Source organism: Prosopis cineraria, unplaced genomic scaffold (genome assembly GCF_029017545.1).
Source record: "Prosopis cineraria cultivar Desert tree isolate PC_DT_omini unplaced genomic scaffold, ASM2901754v1 PC9, whole genome shotgun sequence".
In the NCBI taxonomy this organism is placed as follows: domain Eukaryota; kingdom Viridiplantae; phylum Streptophyta; class Magnoliopsida; order Fabales; family Fabaceae; genus Prosopis; species Prosopis cineraria.
The window spans coordinates 4,792,534-4,799,858 of NW_026555340.1; positions in this window are offsets into that span (position 1 = coordinate 4,792,534).

Here is a 7,325-nt window from a genome sequence, read left to right on the forward strand (position 1 = left end):
CTTTTGTAATCTTCAAAAGACATTCATCTTCTAGTTATGTCATTCTTAATTCCTTCTAAAACTTGTAACCTCCTCCTATATCCACTCAATATAGAAGAAGATTACAGTGTTACCATCTCCTCTCATCAAACCCAACAATCAAATTTCATTTCAAAAGCTTCGGCCAAAGACTTATTTTATAAAATTGATTAGTTCACAGTACAATCAGAGACAAACATAGCAAAAATGAATCATACACCTCAATTACTCAGCATTTCTATTTCCAATTGCATGCAATTCAGTGAAAAAATAAATCTAAAACTTAGAACATGTGCTGCGGCGGGTGGTCAGTGTGCTACGGCATGTGGCACAAAGCCACATGCTTGCTCTGTCTACGTCATACGTCGCAGCATGTGTCACCATACACCACGGCATGCCTGTCTAGATTTCTGCTATCATTTTGATAGAAAAAATGACAAACTTCTAGTGTGTGCCATTTCACATATGACATCCAATCGGAGTGATTCAAGTGCCCACACGAAGTTTAGCTCGTATACTAACTAATGGGATAGGTTTAGACACAATCTAACGGTCCGATCAAAAATTGGATACCTAGGTGTAAAAAATCACTTTTTCTGAAAATTTTGCACATCCAAGCGCTCAAATCGATCCCATACTCTCATTAGACCACACTAGGCTTGAACCAAGTCCAAAAAGATCTAATACACTTGATTGATGATAATTAATTACAACCATACTTATATTTTAAAATTTAATCCTTTTATGGCTAATTTCCACAGTTCACTAACTTAACATACTATGCCATTTCTTGGTATAACTTAGCCCACTTGGCTATTTCTCAATTCATACATATGTAATCATATTCACAATACAATCTTAGCCTCTGAATTACTCATTTCATCATAATTTGTCCCTTGGCTTAAGATTCACTAACACAAATAACCATTTCAACATAAACATACTCAAATCAAAGCCCCTTTGTCTCAAACAACACATATATACATAATTGGGCTTGATTTCACAAAAGCTTAGTTCATTACATGCATGCAACCTTATGGCAACTCATAAATACTTATACATATACAGTCTCAATTAACTTCATTACACAACCTTAAAGTACATGGCTTCTCAACTCAAGCCGGTCCAGACTCTCTTCCTTTAGCCTGATCACTTCTCAGTCCTGTAAACATGTAACCATGAGGGTGAGATAACAATTTCAGTAATAAAATAACTCACTCCTATTGACTATCACATGCAACAATATGAAAGTAAACATAGTATATCCTTAAAACCTCATAAAGTAGTATTTACATCACATATCTCATTTCATCTTCAACTTTTCCTCAATCCCAAAGGATTCCATACTATCTCAACATATTTCATCATATCACATAACATACTAGTATGATCTCTACCAACCAAACCTCCAAATCACCTCGACATGAAACTATAGGCTTATATTAGACCAATGTACAATCTCATTAGTCTTGAGCTCACTTGCAGTAGTAGAATCACCCAACTAAAGATGTTCTAATGCATAATATGGACTATAGTCTCCCCCAATACACACAATGGGGCGTCGTTGACTCCAAAACTGTATCCCAAAGATACTAAGGAGTCTCTCATCTCCAACATTGTACCTCAATAGGCACTAAGGAGATCTTCACTAACACCACACCTTTCAAGGCACTAAAGAAAATTATTTCCAACACCTCACCTTAACAGGGTACTAAGAAAGCCTTGCCATATAGTCTTTATCACCTCCTACACTCGAGTGAAATCCCACCTCTATGATCATGCTTTCCCGAATCATTTAAGGTTCCCATAGATTTTCACTATCACATAAGCTTATCTCAAGTTTCCTTCCTCTACTCATGCAGCCAATATGCCAATCTAAACACATTTGGCACATTTTAGTCATTTGGCCTATTTTGACCAAAAACTCATTTTTACTACTTACGGCTGTATTCATCTGTAAACTCTTTTTCATTTATCCATTCTAAGTCCATGGCCATCTAATTATTACTTTACATCACCTCAACCGATCTTATTTCACTCAAATCAAATTTTTGCCCTAATTCTCTCTCTCTAAAGGCTAAAATCGAGCCTCAGGTTTTAAAGCTCTACCGTTTAGCTCTAAACCAGTCACAAAGCTTTAATTTAACTTTCAAGAACCTTTTTATTACTATTGGGTAAGAATCAAACCCCTTAAATTTCACCAATTCAATTTTCATATAACTATTTTTAGAGAAATTTATGTAGAATCGAAGGTAAGAGTTTTATGTAGCTTACCTGGCAAGTTACCGATCTAAAATGACTTGACTCAGCTCCTTAGCCCTTCTCCTCCCTCTATCTCGTGTGTTTCACAAATTCTCTCCTTTAAAATTTCATGATTTACGAAGTGAATATCTGGTCCATGCACCGTGGTGCATATAGAACAAGCTGCGGCTCGTGGAACAGTGAGATTTATTCTCACCACACATACTTGGTTCGACCCGAAATATACTCCTATCACCCATATTTGTTCATACAATATATAAACAAGTCAAAATATTAATTAATCATCCAAATATTTAATCCCACTTTAATTTCCACTTTACCCTTGATTAACCTCTAAACTTGAGATTAAGAAATTCAGGATGTTACAGAAATCATAAGTAATCCCAGTAGAATAAACACCAACTAACGCCTTCAGTGGCACATCCTACTATGACTCAACAAATGATGCCATCAATCTATACTCTTTTACCATAAGACTTGCCACATGTAAAGTCTTTCAACTTAATTCAACAACCACATTTGCTTTATCTAGATAGTATTTCAATTTAAAGTTATAGTCCTTAAGAAATTCCATCCATCTCTTCTGCCTCACATTCAGTTTCTTCTAATCTACTAGATATTTCGAACTCTTATGGTTACTAAACACAGTGAACATTGCACCATATATATAATTTCTTCATCTATGTCATCATCATTCAAATCATTATGCTCATTATTAGATAAAGTCAAGTGTAAATAAGAATCAATGTCAATAGAAATAGGAGAAATTACCTCTTGAAGTAAAGGTTGGATTGACTCTTTCTCTTTTAGAGATTGGGTGGCTTAAAGTGTATTTATGTTCTCAATTACTTCATGAGCAACTTTTTGTGCATCTTTAACTTGAAACATGTAATTGCTCTCTTGTAGGGCTTGGGCTACTCCATGTGGTTCACAATATCCTTTTAGAATAGGACAATCATAACAGAAGTGAGAGGTAGCCTCACAATGCACACAATAAAATTTACCCGTTTGTGCACATAATTTTTATAAATGCTCAATGTCAATGGGTGGTGTATGCTCAACATGAGTATTTATATGGGATTCAAAACTCATGGGATTGAAAAATTCATAATTGTGACTTGGATGGAAATGATAATAATATAAGGGGTGGACAATCAAAGTTATATGGTTGAAATTGATTATGAAAATAGGATATATGATCAATGTCAGGTGTTGAAAATGGATGAGAATGCATGTCAAATGACGGATGGAATGAATCATGATGATGAAACCAAGCCATAAAATGCAATGATTATATCCACAAGTAATGATGCAAATTCAAGCTCAAAATGATGAAATGATCAAGGAAGCTCAAATGTTATGTCCTCTACAAATGTATGAATGAAAATGCATAATAACAATGTAACAAAAATTAAGCAAGCAAGCAAGCAAAAATCAAGAGATTTATTTTCTCTTTCTATTAAACTCAATATAGCAAGCAAATGAACAAATATAAACTAAAACAACACCAAATAAGTAGAAAGAGAGTTAGAAGTGATCAATCAAGAAGTTTTGAACATTTTGGAATTAGCACAGCAGGCTCTCTGGAGATAGTGAACTTGTTGATTTTCTAGCAGTCAATCCACATGACCAATTCTCCTTAAACTTTTACAAGAAACATAAGAGATACACAAGAAAATTATATAAAACTTTCAGATTAAGATTCCTTCCCAATTGTTCATAGAATGTTTCAAAAGTTGGCCTACAATTCTAGAAAAACAGGGTTTTGTCAAAAAGACCTTCAGAGCTTCTAAAAAACTTTCAAATAGGAAAATGAAAAATTTAAAGAAAATGCTAAACACATGAAAAAATATAAGACAACAAGGATAAATAAGAGACTAGAATCAATCAATTTGGGCACACAGAGTAAGAAATATGCTAATTCAAATTTGCAACAAGATTTTGAGAATTGTCTGTAAAGGCTCCCGGACCTTGTTATATTGTAAAATTTCTATTGCACACTTCCTACATCTAAAATTTACCAAACTAATTTTTAAATGAAGCTAAAATATAGAACTTTCAAATGGAATAAATTTAAAATCCAAATTCCCCCAGACTCATTCCCAGTTGAATTTTAAATTTTAGATAGAGAAACTAAAAGCAGAGTATTTTTAGCTCTACACTAAACTAACAAAAATTGCATTAAATTTTTTATCTTTTCTTCAAAATAGAACAAAAACACTCAAAACACAAAAGCACACTAAACAAAACACAAAATACAAATTTTTATGATTTCCCAAAAAAATTTCCAAATACACAAAATGTAAATTAAGCACTAAACAACCTTAAATCAAACCAAAACACATTCCTCAGCAACGGTGCCAAAATTTTGATCAGGATTAGTCTCTTACCCTCAAAATTAAACAAAAGCTAACCCTAATGCAATATAGGGCCAACCTTAGGTCAACTCCTAAAGAATAGTTTTAAGCCTAATTAAAGTTATCTAGTGGAATAAATCATTTAAAGTTGTAGAAATTTGATAGCCTAGTTACCTAACTAATTATCTAGTAAATTAAACTAGCAAACTAAACCTAATTGTGAATGGAATGGACTTTCCTTTTAAAATAGGAACCCTAAGGTATTGCTAATAGAAGAATTCCAGCCTCTAATTAATTATGGTAACTCACTCAACTCTTTTTCCTTGGCTAAAAAATGTGTTTACTTAGGTAACTTAGCTTCACTAATTCAATTCCCCAAGTATTACTACAAGCCTCTTAGGTAACCTCACTAGCTTAGCTCAATAATTAACCAAGTGGTTAGTTAAAATTCATCCTTAATTACCACTACCTAAAGCTGTACCTAAGCTCAAAATTATGAAACTCAAGCAACTCATCAAGTATTCACCACACATTACATGCTAGGCTAATACAAGGCATTCACTAATTAAAATCACATATTACAATGCAAAATCACTAAGTGGACAAAATTTCTAGTAGCAAAAGGACATGAAATTCAAGTAAACAATCTTGTTCCAATACTAACAATTACAACCAACCATCAAACTAAAGTCAAATTGAACTACAATTAACCATAGCCGTAGTATTCTAATGAAATTGAAACTAGATGAAGAAATAGTTGAGCTTAGCCAAATGAAGACTTCAAAACTCCTCTTCCATCAACTCCTCCCTAGGATTCCATGTAGAATTTAGCTAGAAAACATCAAAACCATGTCACTCGTCTAAGAACTAGACATAGTGAAATAGAGCTCTATGGAAATGGTGGAATCAAGCTTGAAATATCCTTGCAAGTAGTAAGGATAGTTTCATCCAAGTGAGAGAAATGGAATGGTGGTGGTTTTGTAGAGTTTTAGTGGCTGAAAATAGAGGTTAGGATGCTGGAACATTGAAGAAAGTGGAGAAAAGGTGGATAAAATGAAGAACAAGATGAACTGGGGAGAGATAATGGAAGAGATGAGTGAAATGGTGTGTAAATCTCAATTAAGGAGTGAATGGATGTTCATTTCTTGTTTCCTTCAGCTGATCACTCATTAAAATAAAATAAAACAAAAAAAAGAATTTTTGGGGCCTTGTAATACTTGCTAGGTAGCACTATCCTATTGGCTTATAGATGATTCTAATGTGTGTCTAATTTCCCGTGTATCATCCACATTTTAAGCTGATCTAAACCACCTAATTAAGAAGAAAAATGTCCATAATGAATTAGGTTTGATCCCATGAGCATTTGACTTCATTTGCCTAATTGATGTATAAGTCACATGTCACCTATGTCACAAAAATCACATAATTTAATTAAATAATATGTGACATTATAAAATATAATTAAAGTCCAGAATTAAATTTATAATTAGAAGGGAGAATTTACTAAAACAACCAAGTTCTAAGGCACACAAGATTATATAAAAATTTTACATAAAGGAAAATCAAAAACTAAGTTAAACTAGAACACTTAAGAAAGTGTTAACTTTTTATTTAATCACTCCTAAACTAAAATGAATTTAAAAAATATAATTAGACCACTCATCTTCTGGACATAAAATCTACTTTTTCAAATTTTTTTGTATATTTTCTCGAAAGTTTAGTTTTTGGACTAAAATATCCTTGGTACACTAAACCTAGATACCTAGGTAAATTTTCAAATCTAATATAATGTATGTGCACTTTGGCTAATAAAACCTTAATAAATGGTCTTAATTGACATAGATAAGTATGCAACAAATGTGTTCTATCACAAACATTATGTGTCCTAAAAATCAAACTTCTCTTAGCAAAAACTCACACTTACTAAGCTTAGCACACAATTTTCTATCTTTTAGAATCAAAAGCACTGTCCTTTATTGCTTCGCATGTTGCTCCTATTCTTAAAATAGATCAGAATGTCATCTATAAAAACTACTACAAATTGGTCTAATTATGGTCTAAAAATTTAGTTTATATGGTACATGTACACTACAGTTTCAATAGTCAAACCAAATGGCATCATAAAAAATTCATAGTGTCTATACTGAGTTTTGAAATCTATTTTGGGTACATCTACTGCACTAACTCTTAATTGATGAAACCTTGACCTCAAATCTATCTTGGAAAAGATTAAGGCACTAGCCAATTGATCTAAAAGATTATCGGTCATTGGTAAAGGATACTTGTTCTTCACAGTTACCTCGTTCAACTATCGGTAATCAATGTAAAGACACAGACTACCATCCTTTTTCCTTACAAACAACACTAGCGACTCCCAGGATGATATGCTCGGTCCGATAAACCCCCTGTCTAGTCAGTTTTCAATCTGCCTCTTTAATTCAACCAATTTTGATGTTGACATTCTATATATGGCCTATGATATTAGTTCAATTTTAGGAACCAAATCAATTGAAAACTCTACTTCCCTTTCAGGAGGTAATCCAGTCACTTCATCTGAAAATACCTTAAGGAACTCACTCACTACCCCAATCTTCTCAACTCCACCATTATACATGGTATTAGAGGTAAAGAATACCATATAGTATCATAACCTTATCGGATTATCTTCTCAATACTAACCACTAACAA